Genomic DNA, 6,424 nt, shown 5'->3' with positions numbered 1-6,424 from the left:
GCAGCTGATTGGTCCACTCACCCTCAGCTGACAGGTGCAAAGGTCTGGGCGCCATATTCAAATACCAGTCCAGTATAGTCTTATCACTCTCTCCAGCCCACCTGTCTTCACCAGACCATACAAGATGTCAGCAAACAAGAGGGAAGAGGCTAGCAGTCCCAAGAAGAAGTCTATCCTTGATTCAACCACCCTCCCCCTAAGCCCATCACATGCTAGGCACCCATGCCCAACTTAGACCTCTACCCACTGTTCCTGGACTCTTCATTTATCCTCTTCTAGTAAATCATGTGGTATGACCCCTTTGTGAGCTTTTCATGAAGTCTTCTCAGGGTCCAGCTTCCTTCCCCTCAGTCTTCCCTCTGCCTTCCATTGTTCATTTTCACCATGCATCTTCTTGACCCTCTGCCTGATATTGTGAACTCTCAGCCTTCCTCCACCAAAGCTCCACCCCCACACAGCCCTGCTTTCACATTGCCTCCCATCAGCCCATCCCCTCCCTACCTTGCCTCATCCCACATTCCTCCCCCGGTCAAACTTTGCACTTTTGTTGTGGTGGCTGCATGATTCCCACAACATAATATGGACAGATAAACACTGATGTGTGGCACTGGGGGTTGATGGGAGGGTGGAATCCCTGACCTCACCCATCCCAGATGCTGTACTGATCCAAGTCAGTGACCCAGGAAGATTCACGGGTCCAGCAGCAGCACAGAGCCATTCACGAAGACCAGCTTGGCATGGAGATAGAGGGTAGTGACCAGTCTGCCCCTGTACTGTGCATCAAGAACAGTGCACCATTATGGCAGTGTGGCACTCACCTTAAAGTCTGTTATCCACTTAGGACATTCTCTTGCATGCCATTTCTTAGTAATTGGGTTTGACGCCAACTTGGATTCCTGCTGGCCTGATGCAAGATTGGAAAGCCTGATAGGATATTAGCAGCTAGTTGTTTTAATGAGAATTTATGAGGTGCCAATGAATGCAAATGACATTGATGCCACCAGATGGCAGGAACACCAACCCGCCATTAACCCACCAATGGAAGAATTACAATATGATTTTGTATGTGTGGGTTTCCAACTTTTTGGTTCCTACTAGATTCATCGCTCACGACCACCACCATGTGAGAATTCCACCCACAAGGACTCCTTTGCAATTGTACGGTGAAGCAGAAACTGTGAACTTTCAGTAAGGCAGTTCATATTAAAAGAAAGCAAATTCTTCATAAGAAAAAGTTTTTAATTGTCGCACAACAGAATGCTATTAAGGGAGCAAAACTGGGTTGAATTCTTGAAGAATACACACAATTGGGAGGGTGGGCAAACAAGAGTTTTTCAGTTAAAATCAGAATATAGTGTCTTAATTATCACATTTCTCCTGCGACAGGACCAACACTAAAGTGTATATCTGGTCGGTATTAATCAGCCAACTAGCAATCACACACCTCTGGGCAGGAACCGATTGGACTTCTCTCAGCAGGTCACCAGCTCAGACCTTCAAATAGACGTTTCACCAGGAAATATAGCATTAGAATGCACCATTGTTACAGTTGATTGCTTCATTCATTGCCTCAGTTATTCGATTAAATCAGTGAATAATTGCTTCAGTCTTATTAAGAAAGACAGGAGTATGCCTTAGATGGTGGCGAGGACTGTCAGTGCTGAGAGGGTTAATTTTTTTTTCCGGGCAATTGATCCTATTGGTACAAATCTGTTTCTGCCTGGGTTTTTGGGAACCATTCAAGTTCAATTCTTTGAAGGACTTGTCTCCAGCTTTCAAAGGGAGTTTAAATCTTTTGAAAATATACTGAATACCAAAAACATTCCGCAGCTTTAACAAGGGACTTCGACAATAACCCAACCCAACTAACCTTTCTGGAGAAGAATCCCATTTCTTTTCAAGATGACAAAGGCATACTTTTACAGCAAAACATAATTAGCAATTGAAAAATATTATTTTCACTTGTTTCCTCTGGATGATTTTCATTCTGTTTTGACTGCAATGGCACTCACATTTTACATACAGTAAGAGGTTGAATTGATATTAGCCTGATATTTAAACAAAGCATTAAGCTGTTTATTTTAAATCTTCATTAATACAGAGAATAGAAGAATTTCACGTTACTGCATTCATAAATTTTCTGCTAATCTAATGCTGCACAATTTCCAACTGCCAGTTGTGGAACATTTTGGAAACGTTCTTTTTAGCTATGGAAAGGCACCAGTGAAATAATTTCCCCAAAGGTTATAATACAGATCAGCTACATCTGTACTCAGCTTTGAATTCTTGTAAATTAGATAAGAATGTCAATTTACGCAGGTGATGTAAACCCACCTCCAGAAGTGGACCACCTTTTTAAACTTCATTTTATAGATTTTGCTGAACAGAAATGTGTGTGTGTGTGTGTGTGTGTGTGTATAGCGTGTATGTGTATAGTGTGTACATATGTATAGTTTGTACGTATAGTGTGTGTGCATACAGTGTATGTATAGTGTGTATGTGTATAGTGTGTATGTGTATAGTGTGTATGTATGCAGTGTGTCTGTGTAGTGTGTCTGTGTAGTGTGTCTCTGTGTATACGTATGGTGTGTGTGTACAGAGTGTATGTGTACAGTATGTGTGCAAAGTGTGTGTGTATGTATATGTAATCTGTATGTGTGTATCTGTAGAGTGTGTGTGTTGTGTATTGTGTGTATTGTGCAAGTGTGAATAGTGTGTGTATAGTATTTATGTGTACAGTGTATGTATAGTGTGTGTGTATAGTGTGTGTGTATGTGTGTATTCTGTGTTGGTATCTGTATAAAGTATGTATTGTGCAGATGTGGATAGTGTGTGTATAGTGCGTATGTGTATAGTGTGTGTGTATTCCTATGTGTATGTGTATAGTGTGTGTGATAGTGTGTATGTATACAATATGTGTATAGTGTGTGTGTATGTGTGTATTCTGTGTTGGTATCTGTATAGAGTGTGTATTGTGTGTATTGTGCAGGTGTGGATAGTGTGTGTATAGTGTGTATGTGTATAGTGTGTGTGTAGTGTGTGTGTATTGTTCCTATGTGTATGTGTATAGTGTGTGTGATAGTGTGTATGTATACAATATGTGTACAGCGTGTGTGTATGTGTGTATTCTGTGTTGGTATCTGTATAGAGTGTGTATTGTGTGTATTGTGCAGGTGTGGATAGTGTGTGTATAGTGTGTATGTGCATAGTGTGTGTGTAGTGTGTGTGTATTGTTCCTATGTGTATGTGTATAGTGTGTGTGATAGTGTGTATGTATACAATATGTGTATAGCGTGTGTGTATGTGTGTGTGTATTCTGTGTGTGTATCTGTATAATGTGTGTATTGTGTGTATTGTGCATGTGTGGATAGTGTGTGTGGTATGATGTGTATGTGTATCATGTGTGTGCAGTGTGTGTGTGTGTATTATGTCTGTGTGTGTATACACATATCTTTGCATGAATTTGTGAGTGGACATGTGTCTGTGTGTCTATCTATAGATATGTTCAGATATGTGTGTATTCATGTGTTAGTGCATATCTTTGAATATGTGTCAATTCTTTTGTCGGATTCAACTTCTGTGAAGCACTTTGTAAAGTACATAAATGCAAGATATTGTCTATACACATATATATTGTGACACTCACCTTACACACCTGTGTGGAGCTCTTCTCTTTCCAACTACAGACTGACCCAAACTTTGAGTCAGCTTAGAACTGCCAGCTCCATGTCACTCTAAGCATGCTATGATCTCAATCTGGTAACAGTGATAGGAACTTCAACCTTCTCTATATAAGATTGTTTCATACAGTATATGACTGCAGCTTTCTGAATTTGTTTTGTTAATAGACATTTTAAACCGTCCTTTGTCGAGTTTATAAGAGTAGAAACAAGGATTTGTAAAAGTTTTGTCTGTTAGAACCACCTTAAAGTTTCAACAATTTTTACACTTTACAAATTCACTGCATTCTAAATATGACTCACGCTTTCGTGTCTAATTCACGTTCGGCCTTTATATTTTCTGTCATTTCTCCAGATAAGAGGGGAAAGTCTATTTTACTTCTTCGAGTGATATTTGGAGTATTTCTTTTGCAAAAAAAACCTTTGCATTCTTGAAGTTTGCATTTTTCAAAGCTTTGTTATATTAGGTGAATGAAACTTCCCTACTGATTTCAAATCAGGCATGCTCGGTAACAAAGAAAAGTTAGTCTTTAGACTTCAGCTTCTCTCTGAGTAGTACAGAATAATAAAAAAAGTAATCCCCACTGCTTCTGAGCTGAATGCAGCAAGCTCTACACTCCTGACTGACACTTCACTTCTTCCCTGAATAGACTTTAAACTTCAGACGACCTAACAGGGTACTAGATCAGTACTGCAGGGGGATAATAATTTGCATGATCTATTGTGCTGTAGAATTTTGGATGCATTGCAAGACCAGTTCCATTTACTTCCACTCTGGCTGCCTGTTGCAGCATTTGAATAGTCCCAGCTCAAGGGGACACAAAGAGCTTTTGTGTGTCATATGAACCATATTCATCATGTAATGCCAGTAACACAAATCTGATTGGACATTTTGACCACTTTGATGCTGATCCAGAGTGCAAGTCATCAGCGACTGCTAACTTGAGTCTCTATTCCCCCCACCGCCCCCCCCCCCTCCCAACGCACCCCCCACACTTTTTTTTTAGCATTGAGATGTGGTCCCTCATAATACGAAACAGCAAATTAATAACAAACGCTCCCAATGAACAAAAACACAGGAGCATGATTGACACTACTTTATGCCGGGACAAACAAAAGGGTGATTTGGGTAGAATTCAGAATGAGTTGCTGGAGCATGGATTTAATTCAGATATTTAAGATTTCTTCTCCGGAGATTAAATGCTGGCACTCTCAGTTTACAGCACACTGTGTTGCTACCAAAACTGCTTATTGTATGCGGTTGAATTACAGAACATGTCATACAAGAGCTCCTAGCTTGTGTCTAATGGCATTTTTGTGGTTCGGAACAAAAATTAAACTAAGATTTTAGAGTCAAAATCTTTATAGTCTTTTGGTTAGATTTTACTTAGTGATAATATGATTTAAAAGCAAAGTATCACTAATTTGTAAACTGAGATTTCTCTTCATCTGTTTCATTTAAGTAAAGGACGATGTACAACAATAATGTGAATTAAATCCACCACTGACAAAAACTCATGTTTCTGTGACAATAAAAGGCAGATACCTAGTTTACCTTTCTTATTTATTTGTACCTTCATCATGCTTTTAACCTGCATTCAAGCTGCTTCTTGTCGAAAGATCCTGACATTATCTCGCGATGCCTTGTAAAATCAGACTGCCTTGTATTAGGTGGTAGCATTATTCATTAGAGTGTATCTCTTTTTGTTGCATTTAGCACTAGAGACCTATTCATTATTTAACACTCGAAGCTTAAAAGGCTGAAAGGAGGTAGTGCACTTTTTGTTTCAATCCAACCCAGAAGCAATTTGTCATTGGCTTTAATGGAGATGTCTATTCCATGTGGGAAAAGAAACAGCTGACATCTGATTATAAAGAATTGAGGAGGGAGTAATTGGTAAATTTTGACATCATTTTTGTTTTGTCCTCTATACAAGATGAAAAATGATGCAAGGAATTTCTCCAAGGATAATGTGCAATCGTGATTGCAGTTGCAACCCATGTATATAGGAGCACATTAGTTATGATATAAAAGAGGTGCTCACATTTATAGGTTTTTGCTAAGAATGAAGGGAGAAGCAATCATCAATTTTAATATTTGCAGGATGTACTTGGTGGGTATGGGGGCAAGAAACATTTGCTTTTTCTTTAATTGTACTGATTCAAATTGGATCTTAAAAACCTGTGGTTTGTTGAGAAAGCGATAACTTATGGAGTTAAGGAACTTTGTTTTGTTTTAATTCAGGGACAGAATGAGTTAAAAGAGCAAACATGCAAGAGGTGTTGATTTCAACACAATGGGGACTCCTGGAAGGGGAAAGAAGCACATAGGACGGTATCTTTGAAGCTTAGGAGAAAACTATAGATATACATTGTTCCAAAGAAACCCCTGCCAAACTTTACCAGTTCCATAGCTGTAATTTTTTTTTGCAACTCAACAAAATGTCTGCCCTTCCATATTACACACTGGAAAACCTCAAATCTTCCATAAAAGTTGAATTTCAATTCCACGAGCTGCTGTGGTGGGATTTGTCCCCAGCTTAGTCCAACGGATTACTAGTCCTCTCTTGCAAATAATACAAAGCTATGAAATATTGCCGCATCATCATCATCATCGAACAAGCAAGAAATGAGAATGAAAAATGTTGACTGGTTTGTGGCTAACATCACCGTGATGGTACTTTTCATTGAGTCTGCTTTCATTAATTACAAGAGGGATCCAAGCAAGAATACGCCTGAATGCA

This window comes from Carcharhinus amblyrhynchos, chromosome 6, assembly GCF_965287045.1.
Source record: "Carcharhinus amblyrhynchos chromosome 6, sCarAmb.v2.hapA, whole genome shotgun sequence".
NCBI classification, from domain to species: domain Eukaryota; kingdom Metazoa; phylum Chordata; class Chondrichthyes; order Carcharhiniformes; family Carcharhinidae; genus Carcharhinus; species Carcharhinus amblyrhynchos.
The sequence above is the reverse complement of the archived record's forward strand: the minus strand, read 5'-3'. Positions refer to the sequence as shown.